Source organism: Quercus robur, chromosome 5 (genome assembly GCF_932294415.1).
Source record: "Quercus robur chromosome 5, dhQueRobu3.1, whole genome shotgun sequence".
NCBI lineage: Eukaryota > Viridiplantae > Streptophyta > Magnoliopsida > Fagales > Fagaceae > Quercus > Quercus robur.
The window spans coordinates 32753202-32762623 of NC_065538.1; the positions used below are offsets into that span (position 1 = coordinate 32753202).

At 52.4% G+C, this 9422-nt stretch overlaps 27 non-coding genes across 27 annotated transcripts; all 27 read right to left on the reverse strand.

Moving 5' to 3' along the window:
* Positions 1-36: 36 nt before the first annotated feature.
* On the reverse strand, positions 37-154 carry LOC126731796 (5S ribosomal RNA). Its single transcript, XR_007659035.1, has one exon. It is a non-coding gene; the product is annotated as a 5S ribosomal RNA (ribosomal RNA).
* Positions 155-390: 236 nt separating this feature from the next.
* LOC126731847 (5S ribosomal RNA) lies at positions 391-509 on the reverse strand. The gene has a single exon (XR_007659083.1). It is a non-coding gene; the product is annotated as a 5S ribosomal RNA (ribosomal RNA).
* Positions 510-746: 237 nt separating this feature from the next.
* Positions 747-865, reverse strand: LOC126732165 (5S ribosomal RNA). The gene has a single exon (XR_007659345.1). It is a non-coding gene; the product is annotated as a 5S ribosomal RNA (ribosomal RNA).
* A 236-nt stretch (positions 866-1101) lies between these two features.
* LOC126732166 (5S ribosomal RNA) lies at positions 1102-1220 on the reverse strand. The gene has a single exon (XR_007659346.1). It is a non-coding gene; the product is annotated as a 5S ribosomal RNA (ribosomal RNA).
* A 236-nt stretch (positions 1221-1456) lies between these two features.
* Positions 1457-1575, reverse strand: LOC126732167 (5S ribosomal RNA). Its single transcript, XR_007659347.1, has one exon. It is a non-coding gene; the product is annotated as a 5S ribosomal RNA (ribosomal RNA).
* Positions 1576-1811: 236 nt separating this feature from the next.
* On the reverse strand, positions 1812-1930 carry LOC126732168 (5S ribosomal RNA). The gene has a single exon (XR_007659348.1). It is a non-coding gene; the product is annotated as a 5S ribosomal RNA (ribosomal RNA).
* Positions 1931-2166: 236 nt separating this feature from the next.
* Positions 2167-2285, reverse strand: LOC126732170 (5S ribosomal RNA). The gene has a single exon (XR_007659349.1). It is a non-coding gene; the product is annotated as a 5S ribosomal RNA (ribosomal RNA).
* Positions 2286-2522: 237 nt separating this feature from the next.
* Positions 2523-2641, reverse strand: LOC126732171 (5S ribosomal RNA). The gene has a single exon (XR_007659350.1). It is a non-coding gene; the product is annotated as a 5S ribosomal RNA (ribosomal RNA).
* A 237-nt stretch (positions 2642-2878) lies between these two features.
* Positions 2879-2997, reverse strand: LOC126730686 (5S ribosomal RNA). The gene has a single exon (XR_007657949.1). It is a non-coding gene; the product is annotated as a 5S ribosomal RNA (ribosomal RNA).
* Positions 2998-3235: 238 nt separating this feature from the next.
* On the reverse strand, positions 3236-3354 carry LOC126732172 (5S ribosomal RNA). Its single transcript, XR_007659351.1, has one exon. It is a non-coding gene; the product is annotated as a 5S ribosomal RNA (ribosomal RNA).
* A 238-nt stretch (positions 3355-3592) lies between these two features.
* On the reverse strand, positions 3593-3711 carry LOC126732173 (5S ribosomal RNA). The gene has a single exon (XR_007659352.1). It is a non-coding gene; the product is annotated as a 5S ribosomal RNA (ribosomal RNA).
* Positions 3712-3948: 237 nt separating this feature from the next.
* On the reverse strand, positions 3949-4067 carry LOC126730802 (5S ribosomal RNA). The gene has a single exon (XR_007658066.1). It is a non-coding gene; the product is annotated as a 5S ribosomal RNA (ribosomal RNA).
* Positions 4068-4305: 238 nt separating this feature from the next.
* Positions 4306-4424, reverse strand: LOC126731261 (5S ribosomal RNA). The gene has a single exon (XR_007658513.1). It is a non-coding gene; the product is annotated as a 5S ribosomal RNA (ribosomal RNA).
* A 237-nt stretch (positions 4425-4661) lies between these two features.
* On the reverse strand, positions 4662-4780 carry LOC126730734 (5S ribosomal RNA). Its single transcript, XR_007657997.1, has one exon. It is a non-coding gene; the product is annotated as a 5S ribosomal RNA (ribosomal RNA).
* A 238-nt stretch (positions 4781-5018) lies between these two features.
* Positions 5019-5137, reverse strand: LOC126732174 (5S ribosomal RNA). The gene has a single exon (XR_007659354.1). It is a non-coding gene; the product is annotated as a 5S ribosomal RNA (ribosomal RNA).
* A 236-nt stretch (positions 5138-5373) lies between these two features.
* Positions 5374-5492, reverse strand: LOC126731492 (5S ribosomal RNA). The gene has a single exon (XR_007658737.1). It is a non-coding gene; the product is annotated as a 5S ribosomal RNA (ribosomal RNA).
* Positions 5493-5728: 236 nt separating this feature from the next.
* LOC126732176 (5S ribosomal RNA) lies at positions 5729-5847 on the reverse strand. Its single transcript, XR_007659356.1, has one exon. It is a non-coding gene; the product is annotated as a 5S ribosomal RNA (ribosomal RNA).
* A 235-nt stretch (positions 5848-6082) lies between these two features.
* On the reverse strand, positions 6083-6200 carry LOC126731797 (5S ribosomal RNA). The gene has a single exon (XR_007659036.1). It is a non-coding gene; the product is annotated as a 5S ribosomal RNA (ribosomal RNA).
* A 236-nt stretch (positions 6201-6436) lies between these two features.
* LOC126731848 (5S ribosomal RNA) lies at positions 6437-6555 on the reverse strand. Its single transcript, XR_007659084.1, has one exon. It is a non-coding gene; the product is annotated as a 5S ribosomal RNA (ribosomal RNA).
* A 237-nt stretch (positions 6556-6792) lies between these two features.
* LOC126732177 (5S ribosomal RNA) lies at positions 6793-6911 on the reverse strand. The gene has a single exon (XR_007659357.1). It is a non-coding gene; the product is annotated as a 5S ribosomal RNA (ribosomal RNA).
* Positions 6912-7147: 236 nt separating this feature from the next.
* Positions 7148-7266, reverse strand: LOC126732178 (5S ribosomal RNA). Its single transcript, XR_007659358.1, has one exon. It is a non-coding gene; the product is annotated as a 5S ribosomal RNA (ribosomal RNA).
* A 236-nt stretch (positions 7267-7502) lies between these two features.
* Positions 7503-7621, reverse strand: LOC126732179 (5S ribosomal RNA). Its single transcript, XR_007659359.1, has one exon. It is a non-coding gene; the product is annotated as a 5S ribosomal RNA (ribosomal RNA).
* A 237-nt stretch (positions 7622-7858) lies between these two features.
* On the reverse strand, positions 7859-7977 carry LOC126732181 (5S ribosomal RNA). The gene has a single exon (XR_007659360.1). It is a non-coding gene; the product is annotated as a 5S ribosomal RNA (ribosomal RNA).
* A 237-nt stretch (positions 7978-8214) lies between these two features.
* On the reverse strand, positions 8215-8333 carry LOC126730687 (5S ribosomal RNA). The gene has a single exon (XR_007657950.1). It is a non-coding gene; the product is annotated as a 5S ribosomal RNA (ribosomal RNA).
* Positions 8334-8571: 238 nt separating this feature from the next.
* Positions 8572-8690, reverse strand: LOC126732182 (5S ribosomal RNA). The gene has a single exon (XR_007659361.1). It is a non-coding gene; the product is annotated as a 5S ribosomal RNA (ribosomal RNA).
* Positions 8691-8928: 238 nt separating this feature from the next.
* Positions 8929-9047, reverse strand: LOC126732183 (5S ribosomal RNA). The gene has a single exon (XR_007659362.1). It is a non-coding gene; the product is annotated as a 5S ribosomal RNA (ribosomal RNA).
* Positions 9048-9283: 236 nt separating this feature from the next.
* LOC126732184 (5S ribosomal RNA) lies at positions 9284-9402 on the reverse strand. Its single transcript, XR_007659363.1, has one exon. It is a non-coding gene; the product is annotated as a 5S ribosomal RNA (ribosomal RNA).
* Positions 9403-9422: the final 20 nt, after the last annotated feature.

Genomic DNA, 9422 nt, shown 5'->3' on the forward strand with positions numbered 1-9422 from the left:
CCGGCGACAAAAAAAAAAAATCCGAAGAAAAAGAGAGGGGTGCAACACGAGGACTTCCCAGGAGGTCACCCATCCTAGTACTACTCTCGCCCAAACACGCTTAACTGCGGAGTTCTGTGGGATCCGGTGCATTAGTGTTGGTATGATCGCACCCATCAGCATAAGCGCGTTAAATCCTTATAAAGGATCCGAATGCAGCGATGCACTCTAACACCAGGGAGCTGCAGCCCGAGGGCATTTCCAGATCGCCGCCACCAAATTAGCACCCAAAACGAGTTCAGCGGCTCGTATTTTTGGCCTGGGGCAGACTAAGCCTACGAAGCGAGCGTGCTGGACCGCCGTAAACGGTAGGCCCGGCGACAAAAAAAAAAAAATCCGAAGAAAAAGAGAGGGGTGCAACACGAGGACTTCCCAGGAGGTCACCCATCCTAGTACTACTGTCGCCCAATCACGCTTAACTGCGGAGTTCTGATGGGATCTGGTGCATTAGTGTTGGTATGATCGCACCCATCAGCATAAGCGCGTTAAATCCTTATAAAGGATCCGAATGCAGCGATGCACTCTAACACCAGGGAGCTGCAGCCCGAGGGCATTTCCAGATCGCCGCCACCAAATTAGCACCCAAAACGAGATCAGCGGCTCGTATTTTTGGCCTGGGGCAGACTAAGCCTACGAAGCGAGCGTGCTGGACCGCCGTAAACGGTAAGCCCGGCGACAAAAAAAAAAAAAATCCGAAGAAAAAGAGAGGGGTGCAACACGAGGACTTCCCAGGAGGTCACCCATCCTAGTACTACTCTCGCCCAAACACGCTTAACTGCGGAGTTCTGATGGGATCCGGTGCATTAGTGTTGGTATGATCGCACCCATCAGCATAAGCGCGTGAAATCCTTATAAAGGATCCGAATGCAGCGATGCACTCTAACACCAGGGAGCTGCAGCCCGAGGGCATTTCCAGATCGCCGCCACCAAATTAGCACCCAAAACGAGTTCAGCGGCTCGTATTTTTGGCCTGGGGCAGACTAAGCCTACGAAGCGAGCGTGCTGAACCGCCGTAAACGGTAAGCCCGGCGACAAAAAAAAAAAAATCCGAAGAAAAAGAGAGGGGTGCAACACGAGGACTTCCCAGGAGGTCACCCATCCTAGTACTACTCTCGCCCAAACACGCTTAACTGCGGAGTTCTGATGGGATCCGGTGCATTAGTGTTGGTATGATCGCACCCATCAGCATAAGCGCGTTAAATCCTTATAAGGGATCCGAATGCAGCGATGCACTCTAACACCAGGGAGCTGCAGCCCGAGGGCATTTCCAGATCGCCGCCACCAAATTAGCACCCAAAACGAGTTCAGCGGCTCGTATTTTTGGCCTGGGGCAGACTAAGCCTACGAAGCGAGCGTGCTGGACCGCCGTAAACGGTAAGCCCGGCGACAAAAAAAAAAAAATCCGAAGAAAAAGAGAGGGGTGCAACACGAGGACTTCCCAGGAGGTCACCCATCCTAGTACTACTCTCGCCCAAACACGCTTAACTGCGGAGTTCTGATGGGATCCGGTGCATTAGTGTTGGTATGATCGCACCCATCAGCATAAGCGCGTTAAATCCTTATAAAGGATCCGAATGCAGCGATGCACTCTAACACCAGGGAGCTGCAGCCCGAGGGCATTTCCAGATCGCCGCCACCAAATTAGCACCCAAAACGAGATCAGCGGCTCGTATTTTTGGCCTGGGGCAGACTAAGCCTACGAAGCGAGCGTGCTGGACCGCCGTAAACGGTAAGCCCGGCGACAAAAAAAAAAAAATCCGAAGAAAAAGAGAGGGGTGCAACACGAGGACTTCCCAGGAGGTCACCCATCCTAGTACTACTCTCGCCCAAACACGCTTAACTGCGGAGTTCTGATGGGATCCGGTGCATTAGTGTTGGTATGATCGCACCCATCAGCATAAGCGCGTTAAATCCTTATAAAGGATCCGAATGCAGCGATGCACTCTAACACCAGGGAGCTGCAGCCCGAGGGCATTTCCAGATCGCCGCCACCAAATTAGCACCCAAAACGAGTTCAGCGGCTCGTATTTTTGGCCTGGGGCAGACTAAGCCTACGAAGCGAGCGTGCTGGACCGCCGTAAACGGTAAGCCCGGCGACAAAAAAAAAAAAATCCGAAGAAAAAGAGAGGGGTGCAACACGAGGACTTCCCAGGAGGTCACCCATCCTAGTACTACTCTCGCCCAAACACGCTTAACTGCGGAGTTCTGATGGGATCCGGTGCATTAGTGTTGGTATGATCGCACCCATCAGCATAAGCGCGTTAAATCCTTATAAAGGATCCGAATGCAGCGATGCACTCTAACACCAGGGAGCTGCAGCCCGAGGGCATTTCCAGATCGCCGCCACCAAATTAGCACCCTAAACGAGATCAGCGGCTCGTATTTTTGGCCTGGGGCAGACTAAGCCTACGAAGCGAGCGTGCTGGACCGCCGTAAACGGTAAGCCCGGCGACAAAAAAAAAAAAAATCCGAAGAAAAAGAGAGGGGTGCAACACGAGGACTTCCCAGGAGGTCACCCATCCTAGTACTACTCTCGCCCAAACACGCTTAACTGCGGAGTTCTGATGGGATCCGGTGCATTAGTGTTGGTATGATCGCACCCATCAGCATAAGCGCGTTAAATCCTTATAAAGGATCCGAATGCAGCGATGCATTCTAACACCAGGGAGCTGCAGCCCGAGGGCATTTCCAGATCGCCACCACCAAATTAGCACCCAAAACGAGATCAGCGGCTCGTATTTTTGGCCTGGGGCAGACTAAGCCTACGAAGCGAGCGTGCTGGACCGCCGTAAACGGTAAGCCCGGCGACAAAAAAAAAAAAAATCCGAAGAAAAAGAGAGGGGTGCAACACGAGGACTTCCCAGGAGGTCACCCATCCTAGTACTACTCTCGCCCATACACGCTTAACTGCGGAGTTCTGATGGGATCCGGTGCATTAGTGTTGGTATGATCGCACCCATCAGCATAAGCGCGTTAAATCCTTATAAAGGATCCGAATGCAGCGATGCACTCTAACACCAGGGAGCTGCAGCCCGAGGGCATTTCCAGATCGCCGCCACCAAATTAGCACCCAAAACGAGTTCAGCGGCTCGTATTTTTGGCCTGGGGCAGACTAAGCCTACGAAGCGAGCGTGCTGGACCGCCGTAAACGGTAAGCCCGGCAACAAAAAAAAAAAAAAATCCGAAGAAAAAGAGAGGGGTGCAACACGAGGACTTCCCAGGAGGTCACCCATCCTAGTACTACTCTCGCCCAAACACGCTTAACTGCGGAGTTCTGATGGGATCCGGTGCATTAGTGTTGGTATGATCGCACCCATCAGCATAAGCGCGTTAAATCCTTATAAAGGATCCGAATGCAGCGATGCACTCTAACACCAGGGAGCTGCAGCCCGAGGGCATTTCCAGATCGCCGCCACCAAATTAGCACCCAAAACGAGATCAGCGGCTCGTATTTTTGGCCTGGGGCAGACTAAGCCTACGAAGCGAGCGTGCTGGACCGCCATAAACGGTAAGCCCGGCGACAAAAAAAAAAAAAAATCCGAAGAAAAAGAGAGGGGTGCAACACGAGGACTTCCCAGGAGGTCACCCATCCTAGTACTACTCTCGCCCAAACACGCTTAACTGCGGAGTTCTGATGGGATCCGGTGCATTAGTGTTGGTATGATCGCACCCATCAGCATAAGCGCGTTAAATCCTTATAAAGGATCCGAATGCAGCGATGCACTCTAACACCAGGGAGCTGCAGCCCGAGGGCATTTCCAGATCGCCGCCACCAAATTAGCACCCAAAACGAGTTCAGCGGCTCGTATTTTTGGCCTGGGGCAGACTAAGCCTACGAAGCGAGCGTGCTGGACCGCCGTAAACGGTAAGCCCGGCGACAAAAAAAAAAAAAATCCGAAGAAAAAGAGAGGGGTGCAACACGAGGACTTCCCTGGAGGTCACCCATCCTAGTACTACTCTCGCCCAAACACGCTTAACTGCGGAGTTCTGATGGGATCCGGTGTATTAGTGTTGGTATGATCGCACCCATCAGCATAAGCGCGTTAAATCCTTATAAGGGATCCGAATGCAGCGATGCACTCTAACACCAGGGAGCTGCAGCCCGAGGGCATTTCCAGATCGCCGCCACCAAATTAGCACCCAAAACGAGTTCAGCGGCTCGTATTTTTGGCCTGGGGCAGACTAAGCCTACGAAGCGAGCGTGCTGGACCGCCGTAAACGGTAAGCCCGGCGACAAAAAAAAAAAAAAATCCGAAGAAAAAGAGAGGGGTGCAACACGAGGACTTCCCAGGAGGTCACCCATCCTAGTACTACTCTCGCCCAAACACGCTTACCTGCGGAGTTCTGATGGGATCCGGTGCATTAGTGTTGGTATGATCGCACCCATCAGCATAAGCGCGTTAAATCCTTATAAAGGATCCGAATGCAGCGATGCACTCTAACACCAGGGAGCTGCAGCCCGAGGGCATTTCCAGATCGCCGCCACCAAATTAGCACCCAAAACGAGATCAGCGGCTCGTATTTTTGGCCTGGGGCAGACTAAGCCTACGAAGCGAGCGTGCTGGACCGCCGTAAACGGTAAGCCCGGCGACAAAAAAAAAAAAAATCCGAAGAAAAAGAGAGGGGTGCAACACGAGGACTTCCCTGGAGGTCACCCATCCTAGTACTACTCTCGCCCAAACACGCTTAACTGCGGAGTTCTGATGGGATCCGGTGCATTAGTGTTGGTATGATCGCACCCATCAGCATAAGCGCGTTAAATCCTTATAAAGGATCCGAATGCAGCGATGCACTCTAACACCAGGGAGCTGCAGCCCGAGGGCATTTCCAGATCGCCGCCACCAAATTAGCACCCAAAACGAGATCAGCGGCTCGTATTTTTGGCCTGGGGCAGACTCAGCCTACGAAGCGAGCGTGCTGGACCGCCATAAACGGTAAGCCCGGCGACAAAAAAAAAAAAAAATCCGAAGAAAAAGAGAGGGGTGCAACACGAGGACTTCCCAGGAGGTCACCCATCCTAGTACTACTCTCGCCCAAACACGCTTAACTGCGGAGTTCTGATGGGATCCGGTGCATTAGTGTTGGTATGATCGCACCCATCAGCATAAGCGCGTTAAATCATTATAAAGGATCCGAATGAAGCGATGCACTCTAACACCAGGGAGCTGCAGCCCGAGGGCATTTCCAGATCGCCGCCACCAAATTAGCACCCAAAACGAGTTCAGCGGCTCGTATTTTTGGCCTGGGGCAGACTAAGCCTACGAAGCGAGCGTGCTGGACCGCCGTAAACGGTAAGCCCGGCGACAAAAAAAAAAAAATCCGAAGAAAAAGAGAGGGGTGCAACACGAGGACTTCCCAGGAGGTCACCCATCCTAGTACTACTCTCGCCCAAACACGCTTAACTGCGGAGTTCTGATCGGATCCGGTGCATTAGTGTTGGTATGATCGCACCCATCAGCATAAGCGCGTTAAATCCTTATAAAGGATCCGAATGCAGCGATGCACTCTAACACCAGGGAGCTGCAGCCCGAGGGCATTTCCAGATCGCCGCCACCAAATTAGCACCCAAAACGAGATCAGCGGCTCGTATTTTTGGCCTGGGGCAGACTAAGCCTACGAAGCGAGCGTGCTGGACCGCCGTAAACGGTAAGCCCGGCGACAAAAAAAAAAAAATCCGAAGAAAAAGAGAGGGGTGCAACACGAGGACTTCCCAGGAGGTCACCCATCCTAGTACTACTCTCGCCCAAACACGCTTAACTGCGGAGTTCTGATGGGATCCGGTGCATTAGTGTTGGTATGATCGCACCCATCAGCATAAGCGCGTTAAATCCTTATAAAGGATCCGAATGCAGCGATGCACTCTAACACCAGGGAGCTGCAGCCCGAGGGCATTTCCAGATCGCCGCCACCAAATTAGCACCCAAAACGAGTTCAGCGGCTCGTATTTTTGGCCTGGGGCAGACTAAGCCTACGAAGCGAGCGTGCTGGACCGCCGTAAACGGTAAGCCCGGCGACAAAAAAAAAAAATCCGAAGAAAAAGAGAGGGGTGCAACACGAGGACTTCCCAGGAGGTCACCCATCCTAGTACTACTCTCGCCCAAACACGCTTAACTGCGGAGTTCTGTGGGATCCGGTGCATTAGTGTTGGTATGATCGCACCCATCAGCATAAGCGCGTTAAATCCTTATAAAGGATCCGAATGCAGCGATGCACTCTAACACCAGGGAGCTACAGCCCGAGGGCATTTCTAGATCGCCGCCACCAAATTAGCACCCAAAACGAGTTCAGCGGCTCGTATTTTTGGCCTGGGGCAGACTAAGCCTACGAAGCGAGCGTGCTGGACCGCCGTAAACGGTAGGCCCGGCGACAAAAAAAAAAAAATCCGAAGAAAAAGAGAGGGGTGCAACACGAGGACTTCCCAGGAGGTCACCCATCCTAGTACTACTGTCGCCCAATCACGCTTAACTGCGGAGTTCTGATGGGATCTGGTGCATTAGTGTTGGTATGATCGCACCCATCAGCATAAGCGCGTTAAATCCTTATAAAGGATCCGAATGCAGCGATGCACTCTAACACCAGGGAGCTGCAGCCCGAGGGCATTTCCAGATCGCCGCCACCAAATTAGCACCCAAAACGAGATCAGCGGCCCGTATTTTTGGCCTGGGGCAGACTAAGCCTACGAAGCGAGCGTGCTGGACCGCCGTAAACGGTAAGCCCGGCGACAAAAAAAAAAAAAATCCGAAGAAAAAGAGAGGGGTGCAACACGAGGACTTCCCAGGAGGTCACCCATCCTAGTACTACTCTCGCCCAAACACGCTTAACTGCGGAGTTCTGATGGGATCCGGTGCATTAGTGTTGGTATGATCGCACCCATCAGCATAAGCGCGTTAAATCCTTATAAAGGATCCGAATGCAGCGATGCACTCTAACACCAGGGAGCTGCAGCCCGAGGGCATTTCCAGATCGCCGCCACCAAATTAGCACCCAAAACGAGTTCAGCGGCTCGTATTTTTGGCCTGGGGCAGACTAAGCCTACGAAGCGAGCGTGCTGAACCGCCGTAAACGGTAAGCCCGGCGACAAAAAAAAAAAAATCCGAAGAAAAAGAGAGGGGTGCAACACGAGGACTTCCCAGGAGGTCACCCATCCTAGTACTACTCTCGCCCAAACACGCTTAACTGCGGAGTTCTGATGGGATCCGGTGCATTAGTGTTGGTATGATCGCACCCATCAGCATAAGCGCGTTAAATCCTTATAAGGGATCCGAATGCAGCGATGCACTCTAACACCAGGGAGCTGCAGCCCGAGGGCATTTCCAGATCGCCGCCACCAAATTAGCACCCAAAACGAGTTCAGCGGCTCGTATTTTTGGCCTGGGGCAGACTAAGCCTACGAAGCGAGCGTGCTGGACCGCCGTAAACGGTAAGCCCGGCGACAAAAAAAAAAAAATCCGAAGAAAAAGAGAGGGGTGCAACACGAGGACTTCCCAGGAGGTCACCCATCCTAGTACTACTCTCGCCCAAACACGCTTAACTGCGGAGTTCTGATGGGATCCGGTGCATTAGTGTTGGTATGATCGCACCCATCAGCATAAGCGCGTTAAATCCTTATAAAGGATCCGAATGCAGCGATGCACTCTAACACCAGGGAGCTGCAGCCCGAGGGCATTTCCAGATCGCCGCAACCAAATTAGCACCCTAAACGAGATCAGCGGCTCGTATTTTTGGCCTGGGGCAGACTAAGCCTACGAAGCGAGCGTGCTGGACCGCCGTAAACGGTAAGCCCGGCGACAAAAAAAAAAAAAATCCGAAGAAAAAGAGAGGGGTGCAACACGAGGACTTCCCAGGAGGTCACCCATCCTAGTACTACTCTCGCCCAAACACGCTTAACTGCGGAGTTCTGATGGGATCCGGTGCATTAGTGTTGGTATGATCGCACCCATCAGCATAAGCGCGTTAAATCCTTATAAAGGATCCGAATGCATCGCTGCATTCGAACACCAGGGAGCTGCAGCCCGAGGGCATTTCCAGATCGCCACCACCAAATTAGCACCCAAAACGAGATCAGCGGCTCGTATTTTTGGCCTGGGGCAGACTAAGCCTACGAAGCGAGCGTGCTGGACCGCCGTAAACGGTAAGCCCGGCGACAAAAAAAAAAAAAATCCGAAGAAAAAGAGAGGGGTGCAACACGAGGACTTCCCAGGAGGTCACCCATCCTAGTACTACTCTCGCCCATACACGCTTAACTGCGGAGTTCTGATGGGATCCGGTGCATTAGTGTTGGTATGATCGCACCCATCAGCATAAGCGCGTTAAATCCTTATAAAGGATCCGAATGCAGCGATGCACTCTAACACCAGGGAGCTGCAGCCCGAGGGCATTTCCAGATCGCCGCCACCAAATTAGCACCCAAAACGAGTTCAGCGGCTCGTATTTTTGGCCTGGGGCAGACTAAGCCTGCGAAGCGAGCGTGCTGGACCGCCGTAAACGGTAAGCCCGGCAACAAAAAAAAAAAAAAATCCGAAGAAAAAGAGAGGGGTGCAACACGAGGACTTCCCAGGAGGTCACCCATCCTAGTACTACTCTCGCCCAAACACGCTTAACTGCGGAGTTCTGATGGGATCCGGTGCATTAGTGTTGGTATGATCGCACCCATCAGCATAAGCGCGTTAAATCCTTATAAAGGATCCGAATGCAGCGATGCACTCTAACACCAGGGAGCTGCAGCCCGAGGGCATTTCCAGATCGCCGCCACCAAATTAGCACCCAAAACGAGATCAGCGGCTCGTATTTTTGGCCTGGGGCAGACTAAGCCTACGAAGCGAGCGTGCTGGACCGCCATAAACGGTAAGCCCGGCGACAAAAAAAAAAAAAAATCCGAAGAAAAAGAGAGGGGTGCAACACGAGGACTTCCCAGGAGGTCACCCATCCTAGTACTACTCTCGCCCAAACACGCTTAACTGCGGAGTTCTGATGGGATCCGGTGCATTAGTGTTGGTATGATCGCACCCATCAGCATAAGCGCGTTAAATCATTATAAAGGATTCGAATGAAGCGATGCACTCTAACACCAGGGAGCTGCAGCCCGAGGGCATTTCCAGATCGCCGCCACCAAATTAGCACCCAAAACGAGTTCAGCGGCTCGTATTTTTGGCCTGGGGCAGACTAAGCCTACGAAGCGAGCGTGCTGGACCGCCGTAAACGGTAAGCCCGGCGACAAAAAAAAAAAAATCCGAAGAAAAAGAGAGGGGTGCAACACGAGGACTTCCCAGGAGGTCACCCATCCTAGTACTACTCTCGCCCAAACACGCTTAACTGCGGAGTTCTGATGGGATCCGGTGCATTAGTGTTGGTATGATCGCACCCATCAGCATAAGCGCGTTAAA